At 43.0% G+C, this 20938-nt stretch overlaps 4 non-coding genes across 4 annotated transcripts; 1 reads left to right on the top strand and 3 right to left on the bottom strand.

The window, feature by feature from the left end:
* Nucleotides 1-4720: 4720 nt before the first annotated feature.
* On the bottom strand, nt 4721-4793 carry TRNAV-AAC (transfer RNA valine (anticodon AAC)). The gene has a single exon. It is a non-coding gene; the product is annotated as a tRNA-Val (tRNA).
* Nucleotides 4794-8403: 3610 nt separating this feature from the next.
* Nucleotides 8404-8486, top strand: TRNAL-UAA (transfer RNA leucine (anticodon UAA)). Its single transcript has one exon. It is a non-coding gene; the product is annotated as a tRNA-Leu (tRNA).
* Nucleotides 8487-16808: 8322 nt separating this feature from the next.
* On the bottom strand, nt 16809-16881 carry TRNAR-ACG (transfer RNA arginine (anticodon ACG)). The gene has a single exon. It is a non-coding gene; the product is annotated as a tRNA-Arg (tRNA).
* A 1433-nt stretch (nt 16882-18314) lies between these two features.
* On the bottom strand, nt 18315-18395 carry TRNAS-CGA (transfer RNA serine (anticodon CGA)). Its single transcript has one exon. It is a non-coding gene; the product is annotated as a tRNA-Ser (tRNA).
* Nucleotides 18396-20938: the final 2543 nt, after the last annotated feature.

Here is a 20938-nt window from a genome sequence, read left to right as displayed (position 1 = left end):
TGTGTTTTCAAATGCCGGCATTTTCCTTGCTGCATCTGATTAATACAATACACCTGTATAAAGGACTAACGCCTGCCCGAGTCTCTATTTGTGACAAGGCAATATGGTTGGAAAGGCCACATTATTGTGTAGGATACGCAAGAATATCGGAAATGAGACGTGAATAAAAAAATATAATCCCAGCAAAAAATGAAGGGCAGATGTTTCAGATTTGAATAAAGGGGCATTTTTAAAGGATGATGAAATCATCACCCAATACTTGAAATATGGAGCCAAAGCTCACTTAGGGAGAGAGCTAGGCTGGACAGGAACTGGTCCTTTGAGAGAGCCAAGGGATGATGTTTTTTGGGGCAGGGGGCTCAGGGAAGTGAGAACTTTGGGGGGCTGAGTGGGTTGATCTTCCACACTGTGGAAGTGTGATTTTGGGGAGAGACTGCTGTTTTTGGTTGGCACTCAAGGGCCTGTTTCTTGACATGAATGTATCTCTGACTGGCTGATCTTCAGAAGGCAGGGTTGACAGTGATTCCTTGCCTTGAAAACAATTATCACTGATAGACTGAATTGGTTTCAAATCGGTTCTGGTGGCTGTTGATATGGCTACAGAATACTCAGTCTTTTTCTAAGTTTGTGATTAGTTTATTTTCTCAGCATTTTACTTTGACCTAAAGGCAAAATCTCTTCCTTCCTTCCTCCCTCCCTCCTTCCCTCTTCCCTCCCTTTCCTATCTATTTATTTATTTTAATATTCAAGTAATATATAATACAACCGATTTTATCTATGAGCCTCTCAATCCATCTTAGACACCTTTAACTTGTAGTTCAGTGATGAGATGAGCAGCAGAGATGGAGTTAAGGACATGTTGAGGGATGGGTGAGGCTTAGGAATGGTGTAACTGGCGGGGATGGGTCGTGATCATGGTGTGGGTGATGGTGGAGTTAGGGTAAGAAGCTGGAATATATGGAGCACATAACCGGGTAATAAAAAAGGTGATTTTTATTTTGATCTTTTTACATCAAATGAACTAGAAATAATTAACTGCTATAGGGGGCTTATTACATGAATAACCCCAATTCTTCCCCCTTCCTTTCATTCATGTTGTTTTTCATGTGACCTTGTAGTGCCTTCCCACTCTCTCTTGGCTGCGCACAGTGACTTATGGAGGCTGATGGGATATTAGCAAAGTTGACAAAGAAGATTCTTGAATATGCCCTTTGCTCTTTCTGCTTGCTTGTTTTGGTTGCTGTTTAGTTTTTTGTTTTTTAAGTAGTCTTTATTTTTTTATAGCAGTTTTAGGTCCATAGCAAAATTGCGTGGGAAGTTCTCATATACCCCCTACGGCACCACACACACAACCTCCCCCACTGTCAATATCCTGAATCAGAATGGTACATTTGTTACAACTGATGAACCCACACTGACATGTCATTATCACCCAAAGTCCATAGTTTGCATCTGGGTTCACTCTTGTACATTCTATAGGTTTTGCCAAATATCTGATATATGTCTACCGTTATAGTATCACACAGAATAGTTTCATTGCCCTAAAAATCCTCTACACTCTGCCTGTTCATCCCTCTATCCCTCCTAATCCCTGACAACCTCTGATCTTTTTACATTTGTCTTTTCCAAATGTCATATAGTTGAGTCATACAGTATACAGCCTTTTCAGATTGACTTTTCACTTAGCAATATCCATTTATGTTTCCTCCATATTTCTCCATGGCTTGGTAGCTCATTTCTTTTTAGTGCTATATAATATTCCATTGTGTGGATATACCATAGTCTTGAAGTCAGGTACTGTCAGTCCTCCAAATTATTCTTCTCTTCTAATATTGTGGTGACAATTCTGGGTCTTTTGCTTCTCCATATAAACTTTAGAATCAACTTGCTAATATTCACAAAACAATTTGCTTAGATTTTGCTTGGGATTGTGTTGAATCAATAGATCAAGTTGGGAAGAACTGACATATTGTCAATGTTGAGTCTATCCATGAACATGGACTATCTCTCTATTTAGTGCTTCTTTGATTTCTTTCATCAAAGTTTTGTAGTTTTCTTCACATAATAGATTTTATACAAATTTTGTTAGATTTGTACCTAGGGATTTCGTCTTGGGGGTGCTAATGTAAATCACATTATGTTTTTATTTTTTTTTAAATTTTAAAGATTTTATTTATTTACCTGACAGAGAGAGCACAAGCAGGGGGAGCGGCAGAGAGAGAAGGAAAAGAGGCTCCCCTCTCACCCCGAGCAGGGAGCCCGATGTGGAGCTTGATCCCAGGACCCTGAGATCAGAGATCATGATCCGATTTGAAAGCAGCCACCTAACCAACTGAGCTACCCAGGCACCCCTCACATTGTGTTTTTAATTTCAAATTCCAATTTTTCATTGTTGATAAGTAGGAAAGTGATTGACTTTTGTGTATTAACCTTGTATCCTACAACCTTGCTATAACTGCTTATTAGTTCCAGAAGGGATTTGTTTTTCCTGGTTGCTTTTGCCCTGAACTATTGTCTTGAGAACTTGCCTGGGTTGGGCATGCTGGAGGATATGAAATGTATGGAGATTGGCTGATTGTCTATTGTTCACCAGACATGTGAGTCAACCCAGCTGGGACAAAAACAGTCTGGTCAATCCTAACCTATATTAGTTAACCACAGACTAGTGAGCTAAATAGATTAACATTGTTAAATTCCCTCCTAAAAAAAATCCATGTGACCCCCTCCATCTAAATAGTTGAGTCACTTTTGGGGCAGAGATTTTTAGTGAGGATCAGGTTGTAGGTCTCTTCCTAGGTCACTTGCCAGCCCATGGGTTGGGCTGCCTTTGAGAACTTGGCCCAATCATATGTGGCTGGAAGTTGGGTGTCCACATTACGTATTAGAAAATACGGCTCAAAGAGCATACAGCACTTCTGTGAATGCAGGCTGATGATGGAGCAGTGTCTATTAAATGAGACTGAAGACATGACAAGCTGGGGGGTTTCCAAGTCTGGTACCATAGTGGACATCTCAGGATTCCTTCAACTATTTTGAATTTTAGCATAGTTCCAGAACCAGTCTTCACGTATCTTTGTCCTGAAAAGGGAACATAACAGAGAAGAGAAACATGGAGCCAATATCTATTTGTGACATGTTGCAATCATAGAATTTTGGAAAATTCTTCAGTCTCCTCAGGAAAGGAATTTTCACTCCTGTCAGTGAATTACTAATGACTTACAGAGAGTTTTATCTGCATTGACTAGAGCAATCTCCTGACTACTGGATTATTCTCACAAATGTTCAAATATGCTATTCGACTCCTGTCTTAAAAAGGCTTCTCTTGGCCCCAAGATTTTCCTCTGGCTACTGACCTATTTGTCAGATGGCTTTTTATAAAATCTGTACAGAACTATACAGACATACGGTCTGCAGTTTCTCTCCTCCCAGTCTTCAAAACCGCTACATCCGGGGTTTTTGGCACCACCACTTCATGGAAACTTCTTGTCAAGATCACCAATGACCTCTAAATGTCTAAAATTAATCACCACTTCTAAGTCCTTGACTTCTCAGGGGCCATAGGCACCTCATCCTTCTTAAAATATTTTCTTTGACTTTCAAGACACTGCTGTCCTGGTTGCATTTCTACCTCCCTGGCTGCTTCTTAATACCCTTTGTTTCCCCTCTTCTCACGCACCCTTTTCTATAATGGGATGTCTCAGGGTTTGGTCCTTGGACCTCTTCTTTATAAACACTCATTTCTTGGTGATTTCATCTGTTCTATGGTTGAATAATGACAACAACTCAGAAACTTGGATCTGTCATCTAACCCGCTCCACTGAACTCTGGGCTTGTATGTTCAACTGATTTCTTAGCATCACCCTGAGTGTTGACAGGCATCCACACGTTAGCCTGTGTCTAAAACAGAACTCCCACTCGCCCCAATAATGCTGTTCCATCCAGTCTTCCCCATTTCAGTCGATGGCAACTCCATCCTTCCTGAGGAAAACCCTCAAATCCATCACTGGTTCCACTTTTTTCACTCTTCACATCCATTTTCTTAGGCATTTCTTTTGCTCTCTCTTTAAAGTATAGCTAGACTGTAGCTACTTTTCCCCTGTCCAAGCCACGGTTCTCTCTGACATGCAGCTCGATGGAAGGGACTTCACAGATCTCCTTGCTTCCAAACTTCTCTCCACACAACACATTCTCCACAGAGCCGGCAGAGGGTCCTTCTAAAAAAGTTAAGGCCTGTGGAGTCACTTCACGGCTTGAAATCCAGCGTCCTCCTGTTTTATCAGCGTGAAGGCCGACGTCCTTCGACAGTGGCCTAACAAGGCTGGACTCGACCTGTGGGCCTCCTCCCGGAACTACTCCCCGCCGGGCACCTCAGCTGCAGTCGGCTTCTGGGCCCAGCCTGCACGCACCAGCCACACTCCCGTCTTGGGGCTGTTCCCTGTCCCTTCTGCCCCAAGCGGATGCGGACCTCGCTTCGCTCTGAACAGCCCCGCGGCCCAGCGCAGAATCCTCTCTGACCCCCGCCAGAGGATGCAACACGATCCGATGGGGAGAGGAAGCAAGTCTCAGCTCTGCTCTTGTTATAAAAGGTGATTCCTGTAACTTAAAGTTTGGGGCTGCAAAGGGAGCCATGAGCATTTTGAGACTTGGTAGAAAAGTAGGCAAATTTAGGTAGAAAATTTCTGGAACAGAATTTAGAATTTATGGGAAAAGAGGGGCACTTTGTTTCCGCCCGGTTTCGAACCGGGGACCTTTCGCGTGTTAGGCGAACGTGATAACCACTACACTACGGAAACCCAAGTGCTGGTGGCTTTCTTCACTCTCGAATTAGTTAAAATTAACCTTCAATTTTTCCTTTCCTTGAGGCCGTATTCTTGGCTGAGGCACAGTTTTCCCCTCCACACTTCCTGATTCTCAGAATCCACAGTATCGGAGCCGGACAATTTCACAGCCAGGCCAGCGCCCCCCCTCAGAACCCCGTTACTTTGCAGACACGAGGGGGCGGGGGACTGCAGCAGACGCCCGGGAAATGTCTTCATCTGTCCTCGGCTCGTGCCTCGGACCTTGTAAGACGCCCTGTCCTTCATCTCTCGATGAAGATTGTCCTGTAGGAACCAGAGCCAACTGGTGAGCCCAGGACTTGTCGCTGGAGCACGCGATGGGGAACCACAGGTGGAGTGAGCGTGGCCAGCACCCCAACGCTAGCCTTGGTGAAGGGCTGGGCAGCAGGGACAAGCCGTCTTCCCCGGACAGGTTGGGCTCACTTTCTTTTGACTGCCTGGGGGAGGCAGGGTACCAAACGTTCTTCTCCCTGCCAAGGGGACAAACGGCCCACAGGCTCCTTTCTTTTTGAAGCTGAAGAATCTGGAGAATTGAAATCTCATCAGACAGGACACCCACTCCAGTGTTTCTTTCTCATGCCGGCAGCCTGTCGGGAACTTGGTCGTGGTGAGATTCATTCAGACACCTGCTTTTAACACTCCTAAGACACTTTCTTGAGGTTTGAAAATGAAAGATAGGCAGTGCTCATGCAAAGATGTACAGCAAGAAACAAATCGCCGGAATGGGTTTGGGAAAGTTTAAAAAGCACAGCAGAAAAAAAAACACCTAATTCATGGGCTACTCACCAGCGAGGAGTCCTGGAGGAAGGATAGTGGTAGCCAAGTCAGCATGTGTTAGAATTTAGGACGAGTCATCGGAAGTAGCAAGCAGCTTGCAAATGAAGTTCTGATTATGTCCTACAAGACATTTATTCCTTTAGCTTAACCCCATTAGATTGAAATGGTCAGTGGTGAAATGAGAAATGGGGAGATCTGACATAAAAAATTCTTCTCTGGTCTCCTTAGTATTTTGATCCCAATATAAATAGTGGCTCCCTATCACCACCCACTGTTCCAGGAACCCTTTGGGTTCCATAGTGATGAAAAATCATAGTCAGAGACGGACCTGAGTATAATATGGAAAATTAAGCACAGCATTTGCTTTCTCTCTATCCCAAACTGTGCTAGAAAGGACATTAGGGGTGTTTGAAGGCATAAATGCACAAGGACAAAAAGAAGAAAAGTGGAGAGCAACAGTAAGATTTTGAGAACCAGGGAGCAGAATGATTACTGTAATGAAGGACAAAAGTTTATTAGGTATCTTTTAAAAAAAAAAACACCTTTCTTTTTAAGGTTCACAAGTGTTGTTACATGAACATCTAGTCTATTACACCTTATAGTTTCATAACATTCATGATTATGCTTTTACCACACTTACCTGTCTACTCATCATCTATTCCTATTACCAATGATGGTGTCAAGGCTGAGTCTGATTCTGAAGGACCAAAAATAATGCTGCAATTAACATCCACTTATGACTCGATCTGTGCCTTTCTGAGATTTTGGGGGGCGATGAGGAGTGAGAATCATATATACCTAGGAGCAGAACATCTGGATCATTGGATTTGATTGATCTTGAATTAAAATTATTAGACTGCTCTCCACAGTGACTGCATCAGCATAAACTTCCATCAGCAGGACACGTGGATTCAGATATCCTCAGACCTGCAATAATGGACACATCCAGGCTTCTAATTCTTCAAACTCAACGTAGGTAGAGTAATATCTCATTTTAGTTTGCATTTTCACACATTACTAATGATATTAAATGTTTTAAATCTTTGTTAATTTTTTCAGATTCTTCTTCATCTTGGCTTTGATGAGCATCCTGTTCCTATTCTTTACCCATTTTATGTTGAATTTTCTGCCTGATTTTGCTGATCTTCATGGCTTCTTACTACATAACATGGATGAAGCTGTCTTTGTTAAATGTTTCAGATATCTTCTGCCTGTCCATTGACTTTTCCACTGTGGCCTTCATTGAACATACTTTTGATTTGGATGAAGTAAACTATACCAACTGTTTGTGCTTTTAGAATTTTTGTTTAAGTCCTCTCTGACCTCTGGGTCACAAAGACATTTCTCTACATACATTTCTATTGATTTTTACCTCTCACATTTAGGTATTTATACTCTCTGAATATATTTTATAAACTCTATAGATATTTCTACTCTTTGTTAAGAATCACAATAATAGAGGCAACAAAAGCAAAAGTAAACAAGTAGGACTACATCAAATTAAAATCTTCTGCACAGCAAAGGAAACCATCAACAAAATAAAAAGGCAACCTATGGAATGGGAGAAAATATTTGCAGACCATGTATCTGATATGGGGTGAATATCCAAAAAAATTATAAAGAACTCATGCAACTAATATAAAAAAAAAAACAAATAAAGTGGACAGAGGATCTGAAGAGACATTTTTCCAAAGAAGACAACCAGGTGGCCAACAGACACATGAAACGATGCTCATCATCCCTCATCATCAGGGAAATGCAAATCAAAACCACGGTGAGCTCTCACCTCACACCTGTCAGAATGGTTATTACGAAAAAGATAAGAACTAACAAGTGTTGGCAGAAATGTGGAGAAAAAGGACCCTGTCGGGGATTCTAGAAGCCATCACAAACTTTCAATACAACCCCCCAAATGCCCATCTGGAACCTGCTTTAATGAGTTCTTAAATCCAGTCCCTTGACTGAAGTGTTTGAGTGTTTTACTGACTTAGTAGATTATGTGCACCTGACTCAGTGCCTAGTACATAGTAGGTACTCAGGAAAGAGATTTCATTAGTGGAGAGTTAGAACTCTTGGTTACAATACTTCCTTATCAAAACCAGTATCACGTGTTAAACTCCAAACTCCGTATGGGTGCAGTAGGGTTTTCTAAACTTACTGTAAGGGTAGTTTGTCTCAGTATTAACTGTCCTCTGGTTCCAGACTCGAAACCCTCACCTGGACAGTCAGAGTCACGGGTTTGGAATGGGGGCTTAGATTCAGCAGGCAAACCAGTGTTGTCTGATGAGTAATGAGCAGTGTAGACACCACCTTTGTAGAGTTATGAGACATAGTTCATGCGGCTGCATTTTCTCCACCTCTTACTCCACTCCCTTTCCTTTGTGGTTTTCTTTCCAAATCCATTAAAAGAAGGGTCTTCTCTTGAGCATAAGTGGTGGCAAAGTGAGTTGAATCTGACAACGTGAGTATTCCGGTAACATCATGTGCTTTTTCTGTCATAATATTTCTCATTTTACTGCAAGTCTGTGAGATCAGGGATGTTTCGGTCTTTCCCTAACACCCATTATAATGTGTGGTACAAATTAGTGATTAGAATAATTGCTGAAAACAAACATTTCTGCTAGTCCCCCCCCCCCCCCCCGCAAGAAGCATTATAAGGACTTGTTTCCTCCCCATACATTAAATAAAGCCTGGTCACAGATTTCCCAGGTATATTCAAAACCTTCTAGGGACTAGGAATTCTATGAATTCTAATTTAGTAATTTTGACAAGAACGTTTACATGTGCCACCGGGATGGCCGAGTGGTTAAGGCGTTGGACTTAAGATCCAATGGGCATGTGCCCGCGTGGGTTCGAACCCCACTCCCGGTAGGTGTGCTTTATGTGAGATTAGAATTCCCTTGTTAAGAGCTGGGACTCGGTCCAGCATTGCAACCGGGTGTGACTTTTTATTACTAAAAGTTGACAAACTCTATCATTGGTGCATTCAAGTAATCTGCATATAATGTCATCACTGACGTATTTCTATTAAAATCCACTGTCTTCTTAAATTGTTTTTAGGTGTTCCTTTCCTTTATCTTCTTGTCTTTGAAATTTATGAGCATTTTACATGGTTTAATTTTATCTTCACTACACTATTGTGAAGATAAAATTGTTTTTCATGTCTTATTTTTTTTCATGTCTTTTAAAACGATCTGGACTAGTTTCCCAAGGGTTTTCTAGACACACCTGCAGTTAGCCTGGGTCTCCTTTCAAATGGCATATTCCGCGGCTGCTTGTGTGGGGTGAGCAGCTTGCAGCAATAGACTAGCCCTCTCTGTTTTGGGCTCTCCTTGTGGTATTTGCTCTTGTGTCTACTGTACAGCACATCACTACTTCTGCTTTATGCAGTCGAGCCTGTCGAGAGTGATTAAAATTGGAGACAATACGCCTTCTGTGTGCCTGCATTGTAACCATTTCTGTGGATATTTAGTCCTTCCTATCTCTCTGGCTTCCTGTTCCTTCGTCCTGAATTCCTTCTCACATTTCCTGTGGTGCAAGTCCGCTAGATTTTGTTTGGACATAGATTTCTATCTTCTTCATTTCTGAAAAATATTTTTTTGTTTGGTAGGGAAATCAGGGTTAACAGTTTTTTGGGTTTTTAAAATTATTATGATTTTTGGTCTCTCATCACTTGGAAGTGTCATTCCCTTGTGACATACGTAATTTCTGGTGAGAAGTCTGATGTAACTTTTATCTTTTTCAGCCATATATAATATGTATTTTGTTCTTTGACTGCCTTCAGTATTCTCTCTTTTATTTGTTTTCAGCATTTTGTATAGCAGGTTAATATGGTTTCCCCCCCCCCCCCGCAAATATAAAATGCTTAGGGTTCTCTGATTTTGGAGCTGTGGCTTTATTTCATTATTTTGGGAAAGTACTCAGCCATTATCTCTTCAAATATTTTTTTCTGCTCTTTTCTCTCTTTCTTTGCTGTTTGGGATTTCAATTACAAATATATTAGACCACTTGACATTAATCAATAACTCTTCAGTGATTTTTTTTTCAATCTTTTTTTTCTTGCTGTTTCAGGTCAGGTAGATTCTATTGACCCTCCTTCAATTTCCCCTCAGATCTGTGGAATCTACTGGTGAGCCATTAAAGGCATTCTGTAGCTCTGTTACCATGTGTATTTTTTTTTTTAATTTAGCCTACCCATTTGACTTTCAGTTTCCAACAATCTACTGAAATTTCTCATCTGCTGATGTATGTGGTCCATCTTTTCCACTGGAGCCTTTAACATAATAATCGTGGCTATTTGAAATTTCCTTTCTGACAGCTCCATTATGTGGGACATCTCTGAATCTCCCTTTGTTGATTGCTTTTTCTCTCGACAGTGCATGGTCTCTTCTTGTGTTTATGAGTGTCTGATGATTTTTCATTAGCTGCTAGACGTAGTATTAGGATGGTAGCCGGTGAGGCAAATAGTATTTAGGCTGGAGATGGATATGTCCCTTTTACTAAGCTATTGATGTGTGAGGTTGAATCAATCTAAGCAGGAGTTATGTTTGTGGTTTATCGTTGCTATGATCTTCTGGGCACAACTGGCTTTGAATTCTTTTGGCCCTATTTGGGTTTAGCATGAGGTTGAATTTACCAGAGTCCTATTTCAGTGGCTTTGTGCTACCCTCAGCTTTAGGCCTTCTCTGTGCGGGTTTCAGAGAGGGTTTCTCTCCTGGGATTTCTTGCCTTTCCCCAGGGCTACCCTTCCGTTTCTTGGTAGCTAGTGTTTGCTAGTCCAGTGGGTTGTGCAAGAGGCTTTCTGTCACAGTTCAGCCCCAGACTTGTGATATTCTGTGGGTCTCTGGGTCTCTGAGGTCTGACTTTTTCAGTCAGCCTCTCCTCCTTCCCCCTCGCCCCCCAATCCGGGAGTTGACATTCTCTAATATTCTGGGCCCATGTGGTTTTTTGACACTCCCCCAGGGGAGAGATTTTTATTCTTTTGTACTTTCTTCAGTTTCTAACGGTATTTGCTGCTTTTCCCTCAGTGTTTAGGACTTCTTTATTTGGGTGCTGACGCTCCCCTCTGCCAGGCCCGGACCCCTGAAGGAGGCTTTCTCTTCGCTCTTCCCTTGTCCCAGCCTTTCTTGTGAGTGCTCAGTGAAGTGTGTGCAACCTCCCTCCAGTATACCCCTGCCTGCCCACACCTGGACTTCAGCAGTTCATCACACAATGATGACTTTTAGCTGGATTTTTCTTACCCTCTTGCATGGAGGCCCCATCTTCATCCCACGGGTTTTGGGTGAGCCAGTGCTCATGTCCCATTTCTACTTGGAAGTACCTGTTTTCCTTAGATTTCAAACTGTTTGGTTGCTCTGAGACCTCGGCTCTCTCATGGGTTCACAGAAGATTATGAACTGAGAAAAGTTGTTCTTTGGCAGTGATATAGTTCTTAGACATCTTCAGAATGACTAACCAATTTCTCTGAGTGGAGCATAATCCTATTTTGTTTGGGAATAACAAATTATGGAATATTTTTAAGGAAAACTGTTGTATAAAACTCTACCATAGTAACCTTAGACCTTAGAGAGGTAGCCTTGGAATAAAACCTTGGCTGCAGTAGGCTACTTGGGCAAGCCCTATGTGCACATCAGGGGAGAAATCAGTGCAGAGCTAAGAGTGACATCAGATGAGGGCTGTGGGACCCAGACTTGAAGACCCAATAAAAATACACAACTTAAAAAAAAAAAGATTATGATTTTTTTAAATTGTCTAGATTTTTGGTTGTTAGGTTAGGAGCAACACTCTTTCCAGCCTTCTTCATGTGAGCTGGAAGCTGGAGTCCTGTAGGACTGTCATCTGAACATAAGTGGTGTCATACTATTCATTGTCTATGATATTATTTTACTGACCTCCTGGGTGTCTCGCATGATGAGAAATCACAGTAAGTCAGAGATAGATCTGCCTGTAAAGATGGCATATTTAAGATGGGCATTTGATGTCTCTTTACCCAAAAATCCACTAAAAAAGAAAGAAAGGGGGTGTTTTGAAGGCATAAATGCACAAGGACACTAATGGGAAAATAAAGAGCTAGCACCAAAATTTTGAAAACCAAATGGCAGAAGGACTAGCATGATACACAGGATGGTTTGTTCTAAGCCAGAATTGGGAAAACCTAGATAAAAATATAACTTATCTTGTGGAAACCAACCCCCTAAATTAAAAAAAATTGTTGGCCGCAGGTATTTAGACATGGACAGTGAAAGTAAGGTGAAGAACAAAATTTATTTGAGTGTCACTTTTAAGGAATTTCAAGCTGTAGAACCTCTCCCTCACTTTCAAGATATGGGGAGACTACCCCTCCAAACTGTGGCAGAATATTTGGAAGTGAGTGAAACAGAAGCTCACCTGCCTGGAAGACTAACAAATTTGAAAGGTGTATACCAGTCTGTGAACCATTCTATCTTACCTTGGCTCCAATTCATAGTTAGGACTGTAATATCCTGCAGCAGACTGGACGATTTTTGTCTCTGAAAATCTGCCCAGCCCACTTATGGATGCTGACAGGAAAGATTTTCCCAACCAAATGGCCCAGCCATGTCAACCAAAAGTTAATTTCCCCTTTAAGAGCTCCGCCCGAATGCCCTGAGCTTCTGGTCTGGCAGGAATTGGATGTGGGAGTGGGGTCTGGGCAATGGGCCTTGATACTGCCAATCTTACCTTTGGCCTTCTTCAACACCACCCTCACTGCTGGTCGAAGTGGGGGTCTAAGCTCTCCGCTGGGCCTTTTCAGATGGTGATGAGAGAGTGGGGGTTTCAGACCCCGTGTTTTCTGTGGTGTGTTATTGGAGTAGCGTTACTGTCTGAACGTTGTCTATCTTGCTAGGCTGCTCTTTTCCTCGTCTTGTGGCTAGAGAGAGATGACTTTCCTGTAATTTTCTGGGTGGCAGGTGCGTCTTTTGTTCTACTGAGGCAACTGTGGGTGGGTTCCTGGTGGCTCCTGGACGAAGATCACCAGAAAGACCAAGCCATGATTAGAAACTTGGAATGTTGGGGCACCTGGGTGGCTCAGTTGGTTGAATGTTGAACGTCTGCCTTTGGCTCAGGTCATGATCTCAGGGTCCTGGGATCGAGTCACACATCGGGCAGACGCTTCACAACTGAGCCACCCAGGTGTCCCATAAATAAAACCTTAAAAAAAAAAAAAAAGAAACTTGGACTGCTCTGCCCTGCCCCCAGTTTTCTTAAGAAGGGAAAAGAAAGAAGAGTTAATGATCAGTCACCACATGATGAAGCGTCCATAAAAATCCCAAAAGTATGGGATTCAGAGAGCTTCCAGGTTGGTGAACTCACCTCACCTGGAGTTACAAACCCAAAGTACTGGGAGGGTGATGTGCTCTAGCTCTTGAGGGACAGACACTCCTATGCTTGAGACTCTCTCAGAACCCCCTGCCCCCATGCATCTCTCCATGTGGCTGTTCATCTGCATCCTTTATCATACCCTGTAATGAACTGCTAGATGTATGGAAGTGTTCCCCTGAGTTCTGTGAACTGTTCTAGCAAATAATGGAGTCCAAGGGAGAGGAGCTCCTGGGAACCTCCAGTTTGTTGCCAAGTCAGACAGAGTTGGCGGTCACCCGGGGCTGACTAGTTGCCCTTGGCGTCTGAGGTGAGTGCGGTCTCCTGAGACTGAACTCGTAACCTGTGGGATCTGACATGACCTCCAGATAGATAGTCTCAGAATTGAGTTAAATCCAAGATATCAGCTGGTGTTGAAGAATTGCTTGGTGGGAGGAAAGAACCCACACATCTGGCGACCACAAATGGAAAGGGTTCTGGGTAAGGAGTAAAGGAGATACACAGGAGAAAATTTAAATACGCCTCTCGCTCTCAAATTCATCCTTTTAGACAGCTTTTTGAAAAGGGATCTGGGCCTTCACTTTTTTTTTTTTTTTTTGGTACCTGCAGGCTCTGAAATTCTGACAGTAGGGGGCGCTGGAAAGACGCTGCAGGAGGAAGGGGTTTGTTTTCTCTGTGGGGAGCTCCTACCCCTCCCCCTCAGCTCCAGTGTTTGGCTCAGTTCTACCGACTTCCAAAAAAGTGGAGAAAGGAAATTGGATAGTCCCTGATCCATTTACAAACAGTTACTGGACATCACGTATGGTGACTCTTCCTGGATGCAAAAAGAATTAAGAGCAGTTGTGGGGATCATATAAAATAAAAAAACAGCATTTCCGGTAACTGCTGGAGCTCATACTACAAGCTCTCAGATGATAAAGTCAGAAGTCAAAGACAAAATATTTCAATTATTGCAAAGCAATTCACTGATAATCTCATTGCATAGGGAAGGGGCATTGTCATCAGATGAGAATTCTGAATTTTCTGGTGTCTAAAAATAGTTTATGGTGCTTCAGTCATGCGCTGTGAGGAGTGATTTTTTCATGCAAATTTTTACACATTCCATCCAGTCTTTCTGTCTCTTCTTTGAAAACTTCTCTTACTGCTACCTTCTGAAACTGAAGGCATCTATAAAGTAAACATCAAGCTTTTAGTCTTCCACATCATATATAACAATTGAGTAACTCAGGTTTCATCAAGAATAAATCCTCCAAACTGTTTTCAACAAAACTAGGCCTAACATTTTCAAAATGACAAAGCCTGCAGACAGAGCCTCACCAAACTGCAATCCAGGCTCTTCTGTTTACTAAGCAGGTTTTTTCCCCAAAAAAACTAAAAAACCCCCTTTCAAAAGAAAAAAAAAAAAAAAAAAAGCAGGTAAAGAAATATAGTATGAAAAATTTTCATGTTCACACACTAGGAATTGCTTTTGGAGAAGAATACATGCATTTTTTGGAATAAAAAACAGATTCTTTGGAATGTGACACCACCACGGAGTCTGCCCCAAAGAACCACATCCTGGCAAATTAATTGCACTTTACTGATGTTACCACATCAATAGCCACAGGGAACATGTGAGACTTAAAACTATATAATTAGTAATTTTAATTTTCCAAGTAGCCATATTTAAAAAGTATAAATAAATAAGTGTAATTAATTGTAATGTTTTATCCCAAATACTATAATCCAACATGGAATCAATAAAAAAAAAACCCATGAATAAGAAATCACACTTTTTTTTGGAATTAAGTTTTAGAAACATGTGCTAATGGCTATTGTTTTGGACAGTGCAGTTCTAGAACATTCTGGGGGGAAACGAAAAAATTTTTCTTCACCAAATAATCTCTGTTGATGTTTTTATGGGGAAGAGAAGTTCCCAACCTGCAGATTAAAAAAAAAAAAAAAAGCCTAAGTTTTCTCCTTTAGGTTCAAGAGTGTGATTATTATATCAAAGTTCTTTTTGTTTGTTTGAGGGGGAGATGGAAAGAAGCCAGCCAGGACTTCTTTCTAAAATGAGCCACCAAAAGTGGGCGGGGGGAAGTATTCGAAGAAATTTACACGTTTCTAACAAAAATCTTGAGGAAAACAAAAATCTTGAGAGTAGACACGGTCGGTTACCTTAAAATTAATTACCTTGGAAAAAAATTAATTACCTTGGTTCAAGCCTAGTGGAATAGTGCTAAAGTAGTGATTTTCCTCTCCGTACGGACGCTCTGTTTTTTTTTTTTTTTTCACTCTACCGTGCAAGTTCCGTGTTGGTGTTAGTGGTAAAAAGCGGGTGATGAACTACAACGCACCAGTCCAGCAGTGAAGTACGGTCCGCGGGCCGGTCGCGCCAGCATCCCGTTGCTAAAACTTCACCAGCTGCATCCCAGGAACCCATGTGGCATCTCCGGGATCCAGGCCCAGAAAACTGCGTTTAATCCTCCCTCCCAGTGATTTTCCCGCGCGCTAAAATTTAAGAAGCATTTATTTTAGAAAGCTCCAAATCCTTTGGACCATTCTTCCGTCTTTCCCCACCTTTTAATTCGCTTTCAGCTGGGCAGACCGTGCATCCAACCGGGTCTGGACGCGTGGCAGGCTCCCCAGCGCCCACTCACAACGCACGCTGTCCTGCGCCAACCCATTTTTGTAAGATGAAGACGTGTATGTCCGCACCTGAAGGTCTCCTTTGCTTGTCTGTGTTCACCCCCACCCCCCACGCCGCCCCAGGCGTCGCGCGCTTGGTGCACCTGCAGAGGAAGCCCCCCTGTTTGGAGAGACCCCGCCAAAGGCTGCCGCTCCCTCGTCTCCCTAACATCCTTGGCCTCTTGTCTGCTCCACTTCTGTCTGGGATCCTTTACGACCCTAGTGTCAGTCCTCCGCGGGGAGGTGCCGGCGCTGCGGGCCACACCGCGGGGCGGGGCGGGGAGGGGACAGAGGGGCCGAGTCGCTTTCGTGGGTGTTAATGTGGATCTTTGCGGAGATCGGCGAACCGAGGGTCTAAGCGAGGCTCTGATTTCGTTTGTCCACAGCCGCGTCTTTCTTGGTTCGACGTTTTTCCGGTGGATGTCCCTTCTCTTTCCTCCGGGACCGATGCTCAGGGACAGAAAGTGTGCAGGAGAGAGAGAGAGCCCTGCCCAACGGGGGGAAACTTCGTGAAGAAAATACTGGTTTGTATTGATTTTTTTTCCTTCGATGCTTCTTTGATTTTTAAATATTAAGGTATAATTTACATACCATAAACTTCACAGAAAAGTGTGTGATTCAGTGGTTTTTATGCATCCCGAGTTGTGCAACCATCACCCTTATCTAACTGCAAAACATTTCCATCACCCCCCAGCACATTTTGTACCTTTCCACCTTTCCCAGCTCCTGGCAGCTACCATCTCTGTGGATGTGCCAATTCTAGACATTTCCTGTAAATGGAATCATACCCTGTGGCCTTTTGCGTCTGGCTTCTTTCACTCAGCAGATGTCTTCAAGGTTCATCCAGTTTGTAGCATGTATCAGAACATTCCCTTTTATGGCCGAATAATATACCTCATTTGATTCTTGAAGTTGTCTTTCCAAAGGTCTTTCAGTCAACCGTCAGTATGGCAAAAGCAACTTGAGGAAGAGAGACCATTTGAGCCCTCATTCCGATTCACCGGATAGCCAAGGCTGCCCCCGAGGTGAGGAGCCAGATCAGATGAATTACCTTCCAAAGCACTTTGAGAGTTTGTTTCTCTTACCAATTTGAAGAACGTACACAGAAAGACATTTTTTGAGAGTTTGCTTCTCTTACCAACTTGAAGAAGCACAGAAAGACATTCTTTCCAGAAAGAAAAGAAAGGTCGAGCCAGCCAGGAGTCGAACCTAGAATCTTCTGATCCGTAGTCAGACGCGTTATCCATTGCGCCACTGGCCCTCCTGCTTCAAAAGTGTTGATTATTTATTATTCATTAGAATCACTGAGTTGCTTCCTGATGTAGAAGTGAGCCAAAGGAGACAGACCTGTGGTGTCCGGTAAAGCGGGCTGATTAGGATTAGCTTGCATTGAGTTACATTCTGGTAAAATAGTTGCATTTCTGAAAGGATTTCCTGCCTTGAAACATTATGTGTGTGACAGAAAGTCGCTTGCATTGTTGTTTTTTTTTTTTTTTATGTGCATGCTTGTTTCTATTGTTTCTACCTATGAACGCTTCAGTAGTTTATGCTGACGGTTCACTGGTCCATCAGCAATCGCATTTTTCTTACGTACTTAATACTGAGGCTATGTGTGGATCAATCTTTAGTAATCCACATCATTTAAAATTTTGATATAATGACAAGGGAAGTGGAATAAAATGCACTACTGAGTTATTAATCTTATGTTTTCTACTGCACTCTCCAAAGAGCCAAAACTCGTGCTGGAGGAGATGATTTCAGACTCTATGAAGCAGAACAGACATTCAGAAACACCCACCCTCCCAAATTAGGCCACGGTGCGGCAAGAATTCAAAAAAGGTAAACATTTTAAGAACCCAATTCACATAGGAACTTAGAAGTTTGGATTTATAATTATAGAATTAAAGACTACCGGTCATTGTTAGGGAAATCGGCTAGGTGTATTAAAGTGCTCAGGACAGGCAGAATAGACGCGTGGAAACACAAAAGCATCTGTAAGTGAGGCCGGTCCTCTTCTCTGAAGGTGAGAAGCACAGGGACTTGGGTCCTCAGGCAGCCAGGGGGCCCCCAACTCCTGCCCCACTCCACCCACTGCCTTGGCCAAACCTTATTTTGTCCTTGCTTCAATTTCCTCATTTCTGTACGATGATTTCAAGAGCGCTTGGCGCACACACACGCACGAATGGATCTTTATGATCCTAGAACTTTATGTTTTCCACCAGACTGTTTTAGGTTTATTTGCTTGCTTTTCCTTTTTCTTTTTTTAAATACCAGAGAACTCTTTGAGGAAGCTTACCTACATTTCTATTATCAGCACAGCGTATTTCATCAAAGAGTTTTAAAAATAAAATTTCCTGGTTCTCTTTGCCCCTGGCGTCTGCCTCCGGATTTCATAATCCCAGTACAGAACAAGCAGCTATTCTGAGCGCTGAATCTCAGGCTTTGCTTACTGGGGCCTGAGGAGGCAGCGCCCACGCACCGGGGCGAGGATTCACAGGCGCTCGGCTTGGGGAAGGATACCAGTGCCAAAATACGCCGAGCGGTGCTTCCGAAAGGGTGGGGAAAATCAACACAGACCACTGGAAGGAAAGCTGCCTTCCTACTTTACAGTTTGCGGAATAAGATGAAAAGCTGAAAATACAGCTGTTGGTGAGAATTTCATTTTGCAATTTGGGTAGAAAAGGCACCACCAAGCGCTGTGAGCAGGATTTGAACCTGCGCGGGAAACCCCATTGGATTTCGAGTCCAACGCCTTAACCACTCGGCCATCACAGCTCCAGGTGGGTAGGATGTTTATACGTTAGAATACACATTCATACAAGGCCCTGATTCCACTCCGGTCTTACCAATGCTGGCTGCTTCAACTCATTCGGCATGTTCACTTTAAGTGGGACACAGAAAGAAATCACTCCCAAGCCCCTTCATCAGGTCTCCCCCCCCCAAGCCCTTTCCCAGCTTCCTCCAACCCAACCCCATTCCGCCAGGCCCCAGGCTGCAAAATCTCACCTCTCCGAGAGAAGGCAATATTCCAGCATCACAAGAATCCTTGATTTTCAGCATTTTTCTACAGTCTTCACGGATTGCCTGGTTGTACTTCATAGTTGGCAGGAAATGAAGTGAGGAGTTGTATCCAGAAGCCTAATCAGTTGTGCTCTCCCCAGAATATACTATAGGCTTTGCTGCTGTGGAGGACAATTTGTCAGGACCGACCAGTATTCCAAACGCAAATACCCTTTGATACAGCATTTCCACACATGTACAGGATATACTTGCACACATGAGAGGTTATGTTGTGCTTAAGTCTATTCTCTGCAGCATTAAGGGTAATAACAAGATCGGGAAAAACCTAATTATTCAGAATTATTTAGTTGGATAAATCATGCCATAATTACACAGTGGAGTGCTGTGCATATTTAAAAGAAAATGAGAAAGTTCATTGTGTACATACATATATTTTAAAATAAAAACAACAGTGATAGCAATGTGCATAGAATGCTACCACTGGAAGTATATTTGTGTTAGATTATATATGCATTTTACAAAAAAAATCTCTCAAGGATGATCAGTAAACTTATGACAACGGTAAGCAGTTGAGGGGCTGGAGGCTGAGCAGATGGAATTGTTCAGGAGCAGGAGGGAGAGAGTTACTGCATGCCATTTTAGACTTTGGAGGTACCTACTAAAAAACATTACATAAAAGCTCAAGAAAACACTACAAATGAGGAGGGGACAGAAACTGTTTTTACCAGAGGCCTCCTCTGAATGGTGAATGGAGAGCTTCCTTTCTGGAACTCAGCAACACAGAGGGCTCTGAAGGAGCCCTCACCCGGAGCCCCAGAGCGAGTGAATTGCAATTTGGAGTCAGTCTGGGGTCAGTCGAGAAGCCTGAGGTGACAAGGCAAGAAGGCTCTGGAATGGGGTTCTAGCCTGGCCCTACTGAGGGCCAGCGAGACCTGGAACGCACACCCTGATTTCAAAGCTTGCTGAGGGGAGCTGTCTTGATTTGCTCTAGGGTGTTCTGGGAGAAGCAGAAGTCCTCTCTCCACAGTGCAATCTTGGACTATTTTGTCCAAATTCACAGAATTTAAACAGTGTAAACGTCCTCCTTTGGATCTAGGAGTAACAACTTGCAAAATCTGTTTGTGTGTGTGTGTGTGTGTGTGTGTGTGTGTGTGTGTGTGTGTGTGTATTTTGTTTTTGCAGAGAAAGTAGTATTTTCGGTCTGGGCCAGAGTGTAGTTCTTAGAACAGTTTCCAGGAGTTGTTTTTACAGGAAATCCTGTCTTGGCTTTAGGGGCAAAGAGCACTGAGTGGAGTAACTCTGTAGCAATCTCCAGTCCCTGCCCCCAGCTTTGCCATTTACCCAGTCCACAGCTCTGCAACAGACCTGGGACCAACCAAGGCTAGCCGTGGGGCAGTTTCATTGGTTTGATTCTCAGGCCTTTGACAGAACCCTCTGGAGACTCAAGCAATCTTGGGATGAAGACTATCGAGTCCATCCATAAGTCAAAGGCTCCTTTGAAATGTCTGTGGTTCTTAGCTAGATCTTGATTTTCTCCTAATCCTTCTACTCTACCAAGGAATTCAGGAGTCCCTAAGGAAAAAAAAAAAACAGAGAAACCAGGACGTTTGTTTAAAAGAACACCATCCAAAAGCTGTCACAGCTCATCCCTTCCTTCTTGCTTCCTCCTGGGGAGTTTAACTTTTGTCAGAGATTCTTCTCAATCCCAAACGGCTTCTCAGACTCTGTGCCACTGGGAACCTGCCACTTTCTTGTGCCCATCGACACCCCCCAGGAGATGCTCTTTTCTCTTCCCTCCAACATCGACCCCCTGGACGGGGAGCCCTGAGAAGCCCAACGCATGTGGACGCTGCCCAGTGGGGGAAAAGTTGGTAGAGAAAGGACTGGTGAATTATTATAGTTTTCTTTAGAGCGTCTTTGATTTCCAAATTTGTCCCAGAAACTTTCTCAGTCAACGTCCTTTCTCAATGTCAGGAAGAAGTGGGAGGTAAAAAGAAATCTTAGAAGATGGCTCCTTTGTTGTCTCTCAAGACCTTCAGACTTAGCGGACCCCAGCGGGTCCGGATGTGCCAAATCAACTCAGGATAATTTCCTCTCAAAATGTTGTAATAATTTATTTCAGCGTCAGATTGAGCATCACAGTTCAGTATCACTTCTTTGAACAATATAGGAAGAAAGATGTTTTTCACAAGAGAGAGGAAAGAAACCAGACAGCCAGGAGTGACCTGTGACCCCAGTCAGACCTGTGACCCCTTGAGCCATTGGCCTCCCTCCACAGGACGTCTGTGTCAACTTTC

Source organism: Callorhinus ursinus, unplaced genomic scaffold (assembly GCF_003265705.2).
Source record: "Callorhinus ursinus isolate GAN/ISIS: 27379988/994484 unplaced genomic scaffold, GSC_fseal_2.0 scaffold129, whole genome shotgun sequence".
In the NCBI taxonomy this organism is placed as follows: Eukaryota; Metazoa; Chordata; class Mammalia; order Carnivora; family Otariidae; genus Callorhinus; species Callorhinus ursinus.
This window is presented reverse-complemented; position numbering and strand designations above follow the sequence as displayed.